Raw genomic sequence first — 16,389 nt, 5'->3', positions numbered from 1 at the left:
TTCAAAAATACATTTGATTTAGTGACACAAACATATTGAGGCAATGTAGACATTTACATAAATACACCCATTTCAGCCATTTTGTACTTGATTCAATTGCCTTAAGTAACGTTTTTAAATACGTCAATGATACATATCTGTACCAAATTTCAAGTCAATTTCACCTTTGGTTCAAGAGAAGAGGAATTTTGAAGGTTTTCCCAAATTATCACAGTACAGGAAAATCCATCATGGTGGACCTTATGGGTCCTTGAGGCTTTTTTGTTCCTCATGAAAAATAAGGCATGCACACCAAGTTTCAGAAGAATTGGAGCAATGGGGTGGAAATGCCATCACTTTGAAAATCGGACTTTTGGGCGTGGCCTGTGGCACCCCCTATGGTCCGATGTGGCCCATATTTGGTGTGGGGGTACCCACTTGGATGTAGTATCAATGTGCCAAATTAGAACATTTATGACCAGGGACTTTTTGAGATATTGGGGCGCAAGGAGAAGAAAAATAATAATAAGAAAACCAACAATAACAATAGGTTCCCTCCTACCGGAGGAACCTAATAAGAATACCAACAATAACAATAGGTTCCCTCCTACCGGAGGAACCTAATAATAAGAATACCAACAATAACAATAAGTTCCCTCCTACCGGAGGAACCTAATAATACCAACAATTACAATAGGGTTCCTCCTGACGGAGGAATCCTAATAATAATAATAATAATATATATGTGAGAGAACAATGGTTGTGCTCGCCGAAGGCATGAGCACACCCAATAATAATATATATGAGAGAACAAAGGTTGTGCCCTTGCCGAAGACAAAGCACACCCAATAATAAAGAAATATATATGTGAGAGAACAAAGGTTGTGTCCTTGCCAAAGTCAAGCACACCCAATAAAAACCCTTCAAAAACACTCGGCTATGAAATCTAAGTAAATAAAAAAATCTAACTAAAACAAAGTACATGCTGAGGTGGGCCACAAAATTGATTATACTTCTGCTGCTGCCTCACGAAAGTCTCTGAACAGTCTTCTGGATGCCAAGACTATCCACAAGCCTGGTTTGAGGACTTGTGCCAGGCAGCTCACTACACCATCACATACACATTCAGATATGACACAATTATATACTGATCTCCATAAAGCAGGTGGGAAATCTGCTATTCTGAGTGTGCTGCCACATTACTGTGAGGAGTTCAAGGATCCTGTGCAGCCTGTCACAAAGCTAAAGTCCCTTCTCTACCTACAGTTAGGTCCATAAATATTTGGACATTGACACAATTTTCATAATTTTGGCTCTGTATACCACCACAATGGATTTGAAATGAAACAATCAAGATGTGCTTTAAGTGCAGACTTTCAGCTTTAATTTCAGGGTATTTACATCCAAATCAGGTGAACGGTGTAGGAATTACAAACATTTGATATGTGCCCCCCCCCCTTTTTAAGGGACCAAAAGTAATTGGGCAATTGGCTGCTCAGCTGTTCCATGGCCAGGTGTATGTTATTCCCTCATGGGAGTTCGTTATTTCATTGACAAGGAGCAGATAAAAGGTCTAGAGTTCATTTCAAGTATGGTATTTGTGTTTGGAATCTCTTGCTGTCAACTCTCAATATGAAGTCCAAAGAGCTGTCACCATCAGTGAAGCAAGCCATCGTTAGGCTGAAAAATCAAAACAAACCTATCAGAGAGATAGCAAAAACATTAGGTGTGGCCAAATCAACTGTTTGGTACATTCTTAAAAAGAAAGAACGCACTGGTGAGCTCAGCAACACCAAAAGACCCGGAAGACCACGGAAAACAACTGTGGTGGATGACAGAAGAATTCTTTCCCTGGTGAGGAAAAACCCCTTCACAACAGTTGGCCAGATCAAGAACACTCTCCAGGAGGTAGGCGTATCTGTGTCAAAGTCAACAATTAAGAGAAGACTTCACCAGAGTAAATACAGAGGGTTCACCACAAGATGTAAACCATTGGTGAGTCTCAAAAACAGGAAGACCAGATTAGAGTTTGCCAAAAAACATCTAAAAGAGCCTGTACAGACAGTTCTGGAACAACATCCTATGGACAGATGAGACCAAGATCAACTTGTACCAGAATGATGGGAAGAGAAGAGTATGGAGAAGGGAAGGAACTGCTCATGATCCAAAGCATACCACCTCATCAGTGAAGCATGGTGGAGGTAGTGTTATGGCATGGGCATGTATGGCTGCCAATGGAACTGGTTCCCTTGTATTTATCGATGATGTGACTGCTGACAAAAGCAGTAGGATGAATTCTGAAGTGTTTCGGGCAATATTATCTGCTCAGATTCAGCCAAATGCTACAGAACTCTTAGGACGGCGCTTCACAGTGCAGATGGACAATGACCCGAAGCATACTGCGAAAGCAACCAAAGAGTTTTTTAAGGCAAAGAAGTGGAATGTTCTGCAATGGCCAAGTCAATCACCTGACCTAAATCCAATTGAGCATGCATTTCACTTGCTAAAGACAAAACTGAAGGGAAAATGCCCCAAGAACAAGCAGGAACTGAAGACAGTTGCAGTAGAGGCCTGGCAGAGCATCACCAGGGACGAAACCCAGCGTCTGGTGATGTCTATGGGTTCCAGACTTCAGGCTGTCATTGACTGCAAAGGATTTGCAACCAAGTATTAAAAGTGACAATTAGATTTATGATTATGTTAGTTTGTCCAATTATTTTTGGTCCCTTAAAAAGGGGGGGGGCACATATAAAATGTGTTGTAATTCCTACACCGTTCACCTGATTTGGATGTAAATACCCTGAAATTAAAGCTGAAAGTCTGCACCTAAAGCACATCTTGATTGTTTCATTTCAAATCCATTGTGGTGGTATACAGAGCCAAAATGATGAAAATTGTGTGTCAATGTCCAAATATTTATGGACCTAACTGTATGTGACACCAGGCTTGATGGATGTGATTACACACATCTGGAACAACACTGCCAGGCACTTAAAACACAAGCTAATGTCTCAGAGGACCAGGCTCAACAGCTTGAAAAGAGGACACGTGCACAGCAGAACTCGTCACTTTGGTTTGCTGCTCGAGCAGGCAGGATCACTGCCTCCAACATGCATGCTGTTTATGCTACAGATATTGGTTCACCGGCTCTGTCGACAGTCAAAAGTTTGCTATCCTAAGGACAGTCACTGTAGCACAGCAGATGTCACTTGGGGCGTAACACATGAAGACAACGCAAGGACGACCTACGTTGAAAAAACTAATGGACAGCACAACAGCCAAGAGGTTACAAAATGTGGGTTTTTCATTAATCCAGCTTTCCCTCAAATTGGAGCATCACCAGATGGCATAGTGAGATGAACTTGCTGTGGGGAGGGTTGCATTGAAATTAAGTGTCCTTCCAAGTACATGAACAACACTGTCCAAGATGCATGTTTGGCCAAAGACAAGAAGTTCTGCCTTGAAATTGTTGATGGAGTGGTACAATTAAAACAAGGTCACCAATATTACACACAAGTCCAAACACAAATGTTTGTGACAGACAGTGATTACTGTGACTTTGTGGTTTGGACACTCAAAGACGATTTGTTGTGCGAATACCACCAAACCCAAAGTTTTGGAGGGAGCATTGCACAACACTATACTCAGACAGCCTCCAGAGCATCAGTAAGCAATAACATTTTGCCTTTAAGAGAAAAACAATGTAAGGAAGGCCTGTAACAGAGGTAAACAGTGCGCAAAGAAACAGAAAACATGATGGTGTCATCTTTGTGGTTTGGACACTCAAAGACTGTAGTTGTGCAAAAGTAACTTGAAATTCTATTATTGTATATATTAAGGTATAGATAGGATGATAGATAGACAGACTTTATTGATCCTGCGAGGGAAATTGTTTTGTTACAGCAGCATCAGTATAGCAATAGATTAAGAATAACAACATAAAAAATTAAAAATACAAGCAGAATTGCAGATCTGCATGACACTATAGTAACATGTACAATATATTTATATATACAACAGCAGTACAAATAAATACACATTAAAAACAGTTTGTGCAAAAATGATATATATATTTCTATAAAAACAGTATGACAGTAGTGCTATCACACAGAGGTGAGCTGTTGTACAGTGATATGGTGAATTATATTTATAGAAATATTATATACATTTATTGAAGTGTTTGCCTTGGTTTATTACCTTACAACACAACATTTGGACACATGTTTGTCAAAGCACAGCAAACTGAAACCATTTTATCTAAAAAAGTAACATTCTCATCTGCACATGGCAGAACCATATTGATTGGAATTTTTGAAGACAGTATATATTTGTTGGGTACAACACTGTTGGAGCCAAAATTATGTTTATTATGATTTCAATGTTAAACTTTTGCCTTTACAAAATTGTTATGAATTGCGCAAGGTTCCCAAAGGTCCTCACAAGTCTCCCGATCTTCTATTGCCTCTGTGAAGCTCCAGTTGGAAAGTAAAAGGGCTGAATTGTTGGCACGAGCTCCCAGGCTGACACAGAAACAAGCTCTGGAACAGGAGGAAGCTATTCTAACAGCCAAGAAGGAACAGCTCGAAATGGAAACGGAAATGGCAGCAAACGCTGCGAAACTGTTGATTGTTGAGGGATATGAGAATCCACATGCTGTTTTACCCCCGTCAGGAGATGGGATGAATGAATATCTGGAAAGTAGATTTAATGGCACATGCAATGAAATGAAAGGTGTGTTTACCCAAGGCAAAGCACTCCCAAAGCACTCGTCATTCAAACGTGGACGTTGACAAACACATGTCAAAGAACAGTGAGTAAACGTGGCAAACCAGATGCCAAAAAGGCTGCTTCAAAGGGATGTAGCTGGTCTTTGGCAGCTAACCGTTCTGCTGATGGTATGACCAACGCCGCCACTGATGAGAACCAGTTTACACCACAAGGTACAGGGACTCAATGTCACGATAGTCCTTCGGGTAGCCTGTCTTTCAGCCCTGGAGAGGATAACATAAGCAACTTGATAAACATCATGGGAAAGCAGAATGTTATCACAGATACACTTGTGAAACAACAGAAACTCTCTTCATTGCCACCGCTCAGCATTCCTATTTTTAATGGGAATCCTTTGGACTACCAGTTCTTCCTAAAAGCATTTGAGCATGGTATTGAGGAAAAAACTGAGAACAGTAAGGACAGGCTTTACTTCCTGGAGCAATACTCTGTTGGCCAACCAAGGGAACCAATTGTGCAGCTGTCAATTCATGCAATCAGACATTGGATATACAGAAGCAAAAAGATTGTTAAAGCATCACTTTGGAGACAGATACCGTATCGCCACGGCCTACATCGACAAAGCCCTCAACTGGCCGTCCATCAGAGTGGAAGACGCAAAAGCTTTAAAGGCATTTACAGTGTTCTTAAACGGCTGCCTCAACGTTACGGATAGTGTTGAATACATGGAAGAGATGGATCACCCAGCCAACATGAGAGCCATTCTCTCTAAGCTTCCATATAAGATGAAAGAGAAGTGGAGGTTTAAGGCTTGCGACCTACAGGAAGGAGAGAACAGAAGAGCCAGGTTTAAAGATCGTGTGCTGTTTTTGGATAAGCAGGCAAGAATCCTGTCTCACCCTGTGTTTGGAAACCTGAAGGAACAACAACTTACAACAACTAAACCAAGTCACACAGGTGTGCCTGCAACTTCTGTCATGAGGAACAAACAAAGTAGGAGCAGGTTTGTCACAAGTGTATCACCAACACCTCAAGTAGCTTTAACAAAGCATGCAGACACAGCACCATCCAAAAGATGCATGTACTGTCAAGGAGAACACAATCTTGCTGCTTGCTTTCAGATCCTCAAGAAAACCCACAAGGAGAAACTGGAATATCTGAAGACCAAAGGATTGTGTTTTGGTTGTCTGGAAAAAGGACACATGAGTAAAGGGTGTACGCAAAGGCTTATCTGCAAAGAGTGCAACCTTAAACACCCTACCGTCTTACACATTCACAACAAAGAGCCCTACAAAGAAAAAGAAAGAGCTGTTGCAAATGCTTCCAGTGCTTTAGTGGACATGGATGACGATAACGGGTGGAAAGAAACTGTGGCCGGGGAGCCTGAAGGCACCCTGGCTGTTGTTCCTGTCATGGTCAAATTGAAAAAGGGTACCAACACTATAACAACGTATGCCTTCCTGGACCCAGGCAGTACCGCCACCTTTGCACAGAATCAATTCTACAGCAGCTCAGGGTGACCGGACGGAATGCGGAAATAATTCTGCGAACAATGAATAAGGAGGAGTCAACTAAAACATCTGTTGTACGTGACTTAGAGATTTGCGGCCTAGAGAGTGAAGAGTATGTGGACCTTCCCGTGTTCACACAAAACAATATTCCAGTGCAAAAAGAGAATATTCCCTCACAGGATGACGTGACACAATGGACATATCTGAGGGAAGTTAGGATCCCACAGATCGAAGCAGAAGTTGGCTTGCTAATTGGATGCAATGTGCCAAAAGCCTTAGAGCCATGGAAGGTCATTAACAGCCAAGGGAATGGCCTTTACGCTGTTAAAACTGTTTTGGGCTGGACGATAAACGGACCGCTAAGAAGACTGGACACAGCACGTTCTGGAAAACCTGTTGTTATAGCGAATAGAATCTCTGTAACCAAAGTGGAGGACTTGTTACAACAACAACAACTGAAGCTTGACTTCCCAGAACATCTGCATGAGGAACGTTTGTAAATGTCGAAAGAGGATCACAAGTTTATGGAAAGCGTCTCAAAATCTGTCAAACTGGTGGATGGACACTACAGTGTTGGGCTCCCATTGACATTTACATTTAGTCATTTAGCAGACGCTCTTATCCAGAGCGACTTACAGAAAGTACAGGGACATTCCCCCGAGGCAAGTAGGGTGAAGTGCCTTGCCCAAGGACACAACGTCAGTTGGCATGACCGGGAATCGAACTGGAAACCTTCGGATTACGAGCCCGATTCCCTCACCGCTCAGCCACCTGACTCCCTCCCATTGAAAGAGGAAATTGAGTTCCCCAACAATCGATGTGTTGCTGAACAAAGAGCTTTAAACCTAAAGCAAAAGTTTCTACGGAACAACACGTTCTATGAAGAGTACAAAAGGTTCATGGGAGATATGATGGACAAGGGCTTTGCACTCAAGGTAACATCTGAACAAAACAACAAAGAAAGCAAAAGGATATGGTATATTCCACATCACGGAGTGTACCACCCGAAAAAGATGACACTGAGGGTAGTGTTTGACTGTGGAGCAGAGTACCAAGGCACATCTCTGAATGCCCGGCTTCTCCAAGGCCCAGACTTAATGAACAGTCTTATTGGCGTGCTTACAAGATTCCGACAGAAGCCTACTGCATTTATGGCAGACGTAGAGGCCATGTTCCATCAGGTCAGGGTGCCAAAAGAGGATACGGATCTTCTCAGATTCCTATGGTGGCCTGACGGACAACTCAGCAGCGAGCTTGAGGAGTACAGGATGGTTGTGCACATTTTCGGTGCAACATCCTCACCTAGATGTGCAAACTTTGCCCTGCAACAATGTGCAAGAGATAATGTGGCTGGATCTAGTACCGAAGCAGTCTCTTCCGTGTTAAGGAATTTCTATGTGGATGAGTCGCTCATGTGATCATTGGTCTGTGCAGTAAGGGTGGGTTAAAGTTACATAAATGGGTCAGCAACAACCGAACCCTGCTCCTTTCAATACCTGAAGAAAGTAGATCAAAATAAATCAAGGATCTGGATTTTGATCAGGACGTCCTGCCTGTCGAAAGAGCTCTGGGTGTACAATGGTGTACTGAGACGGACTCCTTCCAGTTTAAACTTAATCTACAGGACAAGCCACTTACCCGGAGAGGTATTTTGTCTACTGTTAGCTCCATTTACGACCCACTGGGTATGCTGGCTCCTGTCATTCTCCCTGCAAGGCAAGTCCTACAAACATTAACTGGAATGAGACTTGGATGGGATGAAAGGATTCCTGAAGAATACCACGGAAAATGGTCCAGCTGGTTGTACGACTTGCATCTGTTAGAGGACTACAAGGTTAACAGATGCATCAGGCCGCATAACTTTGGGCAACCAGTAACGGCACAACTTCACCACTTTGGAGACGCAAGCGAGAGTGGTTATGGGACGGTCACCTACCTGCGAATGGAGAACAAAGACGAAATGGTTTGTTGTTCTTTCATCATGGGTAAGGCCAGAGTGGCTCCACTCAAATCTGTGACCATCCCGAGACTGGAACTTACAGCTGCCACTGTAGCTGTACGGACGGACCGGATGATGCAGGAAGAGATCGAACTCCCACTTGAACCATCCGTGTTTTGGACTGACAGCACATCAGTCCTAAAATACATAAACAATGAAACATCAAGATTCACGACCTTTGTTACCAACAGGGTCACAGTTATTTGATCCGCTTCGGAGGCTTCCCAGTGGAGGTACGTAAATTGTTACATGAATCCAGCCGATTGTGTATCAAGAGGCCTCTCCACAAGTCGCTTCCTGAGAGATGAAGTCTGGTTGTCAGGGCCAAAGTTCCTCTGTCTCCCTGAGCCTCAATGGCCCAAAACTCTGGATTTGCGCCTCACAGCCAGCGACCCTGATGTGAAAGTACTTGCAGTAAGTGTTGCCACCAAGGAAGACTGCATTGACCCAGTCAACAGGTTATTCACGTATCATTCACAGTGGCATCGCCTCAAAAGAGCTGTTGCATGGATCCTATGTGTCAAAGCCTTGCTGAAAGCTTGCACAAATGCAGGTCTGACTAACAAAGAGACCAGAAATAACAAAGGACCTCTCTCGGTTAAAGACCTGGAGGAAGCGGAAGCAGCAATCATTCACTCTTGTCAGTCTGTGTCGTTTATGGAGGAGATGACTGCACTGAAAAAAGGACTTTCAGCAAAAAAGAGCAGCCATCTTTAGAAGCTCTCCCCTGTTCTTCAGAACAACTTGATAAGAGTCGGCGGTAGGTTGTCGAAATCTGCTATGCCATCTGAGGCTAAACACCCATTCATCTTACCCACAAACCATCATGTGACCTTACTCCTTATCAGGCATGTTCACGAGAACGTAGGGCACAGTGGAAGGAACTACACTCTCTCCCGTTTGAGGCAAAGGTACTGGGTACCGGCAGGAAATGCAGCCATCAGAAAGGTCATATCCAAGTGTGTGACCTGCAAGAGACTCAGTGGACTGAAAGGTGGACAATTCATGGCAGACTTGCCAGAAGAAAGGGTCATCCCTGACGATCCACCATTCACAAATGTGGGTGTGGACTTCTTTGGCCCATTCCAGATGAAACAGAAAAGAACCACAGTTAAGCGATATGGTGTGATCTTTACCTGTTTAAACATCAGAGCAGTTCACCTGGAACTCGCACACAGTCTCAACACTGACTCCTGCGTTAACGCTATTAGAAGGTTCATTGTAAGAAGAGCCACCGTCAAGGTCATGAGATCCGACAACGGAACCAACCTGGTTAGAGCCGAGCGTGAATTAAAGGAAGCCATACAAAGTTTAAACCACACTCAAATTCACAACGATCTTCTGAACAAGGAAATACGCTGGATATTTCACCCACCAACAGGATCACACCATGGAGGAATCTGTGAAAGACAAATAAGGACTGTCCGTCACATTCTGAGCGCCCTGGTACACCAAAAAGTGCTGGATGAAGAGGGACTCACTACGCTTTTCTGTGAAGTGGAGGCCATCGTAAATGACAGGCCCATCACTACGGTTTCGAACGACGCTGGGGACTTGGAGCCACTTACACCTAACCATCTGTTGCTGCTGAAATCCAAGCCTTACCTACCGCCTGGCGTGTTCAATCCAAGTGACTGTTACGGAAGAAGAAGATGGTGCCAGGTGCAGTACTTGGCCGACTTATTTTGGAAGCGGTGGACAAAAGAGTACTTACCCGAACTCCAAGAACGAGAAGAATGGGCCAAGAAAAGGAGAAATTTCGCCACAGGAGACGTTGTCCTCATCATCGACGACACTGCTCCAAGAGGCTCGTGGATCATGGGGCAAATCACTCAAGTCTTGCCAGATTCAAAGAGTTTCGTACGGCAGGTGCAAGTGCGGACAAAAAGTAGCACACTCCGCAGACCCATCGCTAAGTTGGTCCTGCTGGTTGAGACCCAAAACGGACTATAACCCCCCCTTTCCCTTTTCTTTTCACTACACGCACACACTATGGACTGTATGCTCACATGCAAGGCAAAAAGACAAGAAGAAGAGGACCCTGATAAGTTGTATGCTTTATTGTTTCATGTGTATTGGCTCCGTTTGTTGTGTTTGTTGTAATAGTCATGTGATGTACTATTAGGGGCCGGAATGTTGGAGCCAAAATTATGTTTATTATGATTTCAATGTTAAACTTTTGCCTTTACAAAATTGCTATGAATTGCGCACGTTAGTGGATTTTGAGGCATGGCATTTTGTCAGTCAGCTGAGCAATGCGGTAATTGCATCAGCTGGGGTATAAAACAGCTGGCTGTCATTCCAGTTTGTGGCCTTTGGTTTGGTAGTCATACGTTTTTTCGACCGCTGTTTCAAGACCCGCTCAGAACAGATACGTGAGTTGAAGTTGTTTTTTTGTTATATCTTACTTTGCTCTGCTGTCATTAATTCGTGAATTGTGGAAACATATCTGATTGTGAAGACTGAAGGTAAATAAATACAGCAAAGAAAAGGAATCTGTGGAGTGAGTCTGAGTCTTGTAAAGCGCGTCGACCTAAGCGCAATCCAAAGGACAAAAAAGGGATCAAAAACGTAGGAGGAAAGTTGCTCCCACAAACACCAATAACTCTGTCCACATGGATTCTGAGATGTGCAATGCATCTTGTTTCCTCAACATCCTTAGCTTCCAACTGATGGTGACCCTTTGTAAATGCTGGTATCTTTACTTCAGCACACATCATTCCCACACTCCTTTATATCAAAACCTCGATCTGCCAATACTACGTCACCTGGCAGTAGTTTGTCCAGAAAACCACAGTTCTCAGTAATCCGTTTGTCACTACTGCGCCTACCCAACCCTTTGGAGATGAAAGAAATAACTCCTTGTGGAGTAATGCCGATGCGGTACTTCTGTGTTTGTAGTTTGAAAATGTTTGTGCCCTTGCCTGAAGATTGGATGGTCTTTCAGTAAAAACTTCAAAGCAGTCAACAATGACAGCGACGTGTTTACCAAATGCCTCCACAAACTGGTGCGGCATACTAGCCCACAAACAATTGTGGCCGTGTCAATTGACGTTGTGTCCTTGGGGAAGGCACTTCACCCTACTTGCCTCAGGGGGGAATGTCCCTGTACTTACTGTAAGTCGCTCTGGATAAGAGCGTCTGCTAAATGACTAAATGTAAATGTAAACACTCTCTGTCTGGCCAATGTCTGGCCAGTGGAAACAAGCGCGAGTACATAACACTCACTGTGATTTTAAATGCATCACTAACGGTATCTCGGTGCACACCAAACAGGTGGCCTATGTGCTTGATCGGGAGATTCAATCTCAGACGCATGAAAGTAAGAAGTATCATCTGAAAAAAGGTGTTAACTTTCTTTTCCCCTGAGGCAGAAAATTGAATATATGGCACAACACAACCTGAAAAATGGCATAGGTTGGAAGTCCAGTGTAATATTTGGGTGTGCTCAAGCCTTTGGCGAGAGCACAACCTTTGTTCTCTCACATATATATTTATTTATTTATTATTATTTATTTTCGCCCCCCTAAGGATCAGTCAATATTTGGACTACATACACAACGGCGGTGTCAAAAGGTTCGTCTTGGTAGCGATTGCGTTGGTTGTATTTTTATTTACGTTCCGTTGCATGGTTTAAGTAGAAATTGCGTTTTTGTGGTGAAAAGTGAAGCTAACGGTGGCTAATTTGCTAGCCACAGTCACTGACGTTACTAACGTCACTACGTCACTAACGTCACGAAAACACACGTGACTACCTGTAGCAGAACATTCGTTTCGCATCTGTTAACTTGGGGGATAGCTAGGCTAACTATAGCTTTACTGCAAGGCAGCTGCAGGAACGCCACAAGCAAAGAGGCCAGGGTGATAACTATTTACTCATTTTACTTTGTGATATGACACACAATTGTCATGTGTAATGTACAGTATAAGCTGATATTATTAAGGAAGTACATCTACTTTCGGAAACAGTAGTCTACTATTTCACTGAAGTATTAGCATCATGACATTAGCCTGTGTTGCCCGGGCAACACATACTACAGTGGTCTATGATGTAGCGTTATCTGTTTTCAATCGTTAAAATAAACATTCCTCACATATACATTTTCGTTGTAGGGTTTATTCTGACATTAGTAAACGATTTGTTGGTGAAATTACAATTACCTGTGGTTTCAAACCAGTGTAGCTCACTGCAACACTATAGCTTACGTGAGACACACTACAAAAACATCTACACTACACAGCTGTTTAGGAAGTCAAACGGCGACAGAACATGTTCGGCACTCCCCTTACTTAAATCAAAAGTGTAACTACTAACCTGAACTTCATTGCCACAGCCTAAACGATGTCAATCTATTCATGAAAATAATTAATTTCATCGTAAACCGTACAACGGAACGTTAAATCCAATTCAACCAACGCAATCGCTACCAAGACGAACACAGCAGTAGTCTAGTACTGTACCGTAGTAGTACAATTTACCGGGGCAGCTTCTCCACACAGGGCTATATCGCATTTTGCGTTGTTACTGACAATGATCGCTACCAGTGAGCTTTTTATGAATGAGCGATTTTCCACTAAATAAATGTCAAGCTTATTTACGTTTTGGGGGGCATATTTTCAGTTAGCAGATGGTACTGTTTGAATCGCGATTCCATCTTCTACTGCCGGGTAACGTCGTAGAATAATCTCCAAAGGGGGTTCTTTATTAATGAATGAATGCAATGAGTAGGCTAAATGCCTGAAAATATCATGAGAAGGGAAAAACTTAAGATGACGTTTAAATCATAGAGATTAAGTCAATTTTTACACCGGTCTGCCAAATTTATTCGTTTTGATTCAACGTTGAGGCTGCCTCTTGCAGGGGAAATGAGAAGACATCTATTTCATTCTACACTTCACTCGTATTTTCAGTTGTAAATGAGCAGCAAAAACAAATGCTTTTAAATCTATGTAATCTTTATAAATAATAAGTATTCATTTTTATATAAAATATACAGAAATATCAGTTGTAAAAATGTCATTCAAAAACGGACCCCTGTGCAACCGACGCAAGCAAGCACACCCTACAATTTCCCCAGAAATTGTACCCTCTCTAGTTTACCTTATCATTGTAGCGGGGTTTTCTCGTTTAAGATTAGCAATACTTAATTTATAATAAAGTATGTAGTTCTTAGGGGCACCACCTCTTATTGTTAAAGGGACAGAGGAAACCTTATTGAATAATATTGAATAATAGCCTTCGTAATAATCAGTCTAATCTTAAGTAGTGAATTCTATGAAAGTAGAGCAGATCAGATAACGTAAGTGATACGCGAATATTATACACAATGATTTATTTAGGAAAATGTAATTATAATGAACAAAATAAGTAAGAAATATTGCAAATCGTAGTTACTTTTGTCGGTTTGAAGAAGGAGTCAAAGGTTCGTTATGTCCAGCGAATAAAAGCGGAATCTCTCGTCAAAGTTCCGGGCGCTCAGTGAATGTGCCAATTGAGAGGAATAGGTTAGAGAGTGACGCGGTGTTTGTACGTTTGGGGGTTTTATACTCCAAAGAACAAGGGGGGGGTCCCCGTGAAGGTGACCTCTTTCATTGGTCAGTTTCCCCCCACCTGGGCGTCGTCCTGAGATCTGCCTAGGTATGAAGTAGCTGTACCTTTTGAGTTCCGTTATTTCAACTGTCCATGGAATGCTTAAACTTCAGAATATAACAATACAACATTCATAAATGTTTTTTTTAGTATGGTACAATCATTTTGATATCAAGATTGGCTGACTTAACTATACTTGAAGGGAAGTTATAATCAAACCTCAATTAAACAACGTTCTAAGTAAATGGGAAAAACACACATTATAAAACATCAACTACTGTCATTGAAATAGTGTCCATGAGCCATGTAGTTATTGAGAATATGTTTGTAAATCCACATAAGAAAGTTCTTCCTTATAAATCCTTTGTCTGATACTGTGGGCCGTGTGGCCTCTGTTTCTGACCCCATGCTGGGCCAGAAGCTTTGAAGCTTCTCCTCTGGGAGAAGGACAAAGGGGGAAGACCCTTTCCTTGTCGGGGGTAGGAGAAGGTGTGATGGTACTGTGCTTTTTCTGTGGACTGTGCTACATATCCCCCTGCTGGTAAAGTCCGATGACTCGACGTCGTTGGGCTGTTGGCACGTAAGAAGAGCAGAGAATAGACAAACACGACAGTACGATAGCATTTCTACTGGACACATTGGCATGAGTGGACTCTAAACAACGTAGGAATCAATGGGGCTAACTTGGGTCCTATTACTAAGTTTCTCTGGGCTAAGGTTCTATGCCTAAAAATGAAAGGAAATAAAAGGAAAAAGGAAAGAGAAAGAAAGGAGAAAAATTAAAATTAAAATAATAGAAGTGGAAGTGGTCTTTGACTTCCCGGAGTCATGGTCTTATTTGTCAGGGGCCAGGGAAGGTGGCTTATGCGGCGGTATCTCTAAGGCATTCCTTTTGACAGTACCTCAAAGTAAATCATGTTGGGTTTCTGGTAACAGATTTATGAAATAAAAATACAAATATTGGTAGATTAGTGGAGCCATATTCATCTTGTGACGGTGTTTGCCTATTTTGGTTTAAAGGAAGGTTTGTTTTTGTGACGTTGAGACACTTTGGTCAAGGCACCTGTTGTGCACCTGTTTCATCAGCAGTTTGGCAGGGTCAGGTTGCTGGTATAAGGCCAGGCCAGGCCTCTGTGCATGGCCTGTTGTCCGCGAGTAGCGGTGTTTTCTTCCGGGGTTTGTGCCACCTTGTCACAGTTGGGGTGCTTCTTCTGCGATGCTTGTCGGCCATGGTAGGTTTTCCTACTTTCTGCACTCTCATCCAGTTGGCATCATGTGACTTCTTTTGGACCTGTGATGCTTTTCGTCGCAGGTGGGTGCCAGAAGCTTTGAAGCTTCTCCTCTGGGAGAAGAACAAAGGGGGAAGACCCTTTCCTTGTCGGGGGTAGGAGAAGGTGTGATGGTACCGTGCTTTGTCTGTGGACTGTGCTACATCATCATCCTTAAAAGATTCCTCTGACATATTGTGTCGATCAATTTTGAGCTTCAGGTGCCTGTTTTCCTCCCGCAGACGGTTGACTTCATCTTGCCTGGATTTGCAGAGTACACATAGCTCTATACTGAAGTGGTGGTTGTAGTCATCAGGATGTTGTGGCATGTCCATTTCCTGTTGCATCCTCTCCTCTGCTTCAGGTAGAGCCCTCTCCTCTGCTTCAGCAGGGTTCCCACGCTTGCGTTGAAAAATAATTCCATGCTACCTCCTGATTTTCCAGGTACCATATTATGTGATGATCTATAGGCCCCTGAAGCTTTCCGTCCCCATCCGCGCCCCCCTCCCCTCACACACACAACCCCCTAGGACACCTGACTACTTACTTGATTTAAAAGATGTGCCAGTCAAGTCTACATTATAAATTGTAGATTATATCTTATTGGGTGTGCTCAAGCCTTCGGAGAGAGCACAACCTTTGTTCTCTCACATATATCTTATTATTCTTTTTGCCCCCCTAAGGATCTGTCAATATTTGTACCACATAGATATTGTTGGTGTCAAAAGTTTTGTCTTGGTAGAGATTGAGTTGTTTGTATTTTTATTTACGTTCCGTTGCACGGTTTAGGTTGAACAAAAGTTTTTGTGGGAAAAAGTGCCTTGTGTCAACAAAGGGTACTCAGTGCCAACGTCACAACGTCAGCACACGTTCGCAACGACGCATGGATACAACGTGCATAGATGTGCTGTTGCACAGCAAGTATCGTATCGTGGTGTACTAGCAGCATCATACATGTACATTTAAGCAAATCAAGACTTCCAGGAGTAATGTCACATTAAAGAATGCATTTAAACTCAAGCTTGTGTGGTGCGTCGCTGGCTTCAGTGCCACAGCCTAAACTTTACGTCAAAAGAAACATTCTAATTTCCGGCGTTTTCAAACAATTCCCTCACTCAGTGAAGTTTGGCTAGCCTCCGCAACTAATGTCACTGTCCAATCCCGACGGGTTTTTAGCTAACATACTGATAAAATGCCACTTCAAATATTGATAAAATGTATCACGTTTTCAGCTGATTTACTGATTTCACGTTAAGCTTTAACTTCTTACCTTTCGAGCTAAATATTGTTAAAAAATTTAGAGTTAGCTTAGCC

General features: G+C 42.7%; 1 pseudogene; it reads right to left on the bottom strand.

Moving 5' to 3' along the window:
* Positions 1 to 4,177: 4,177 nt before the first annotated feature.
* LOC136960528 (uncharacterized) lies at positions 4,178 to 15,422 on the bottom strand (annotated as a pseudogene).
* Positions 15,423 to 16,389: the final 967 nt, after the last annotated feature.

This window comes from Osmerus mordax, chromosome 17 (genome assembly GCF_038355195.1).
Source record: "Osmerus mordax isolate fOsmMor3 chromosome 17, fOsmMor3.pri, whole genome shotgun sequence".
Lineage (NCBI taxonomy): Eukaryota > Metazoa > Chordata > Actinopteri > Osmeriformes > Osmeridae > Osmerus > Osmerus mordax.
Note: the sequence above shows the minus strand (reverse complement) of the source record. Positions and strands in the feature narration are given on the sequence as shown.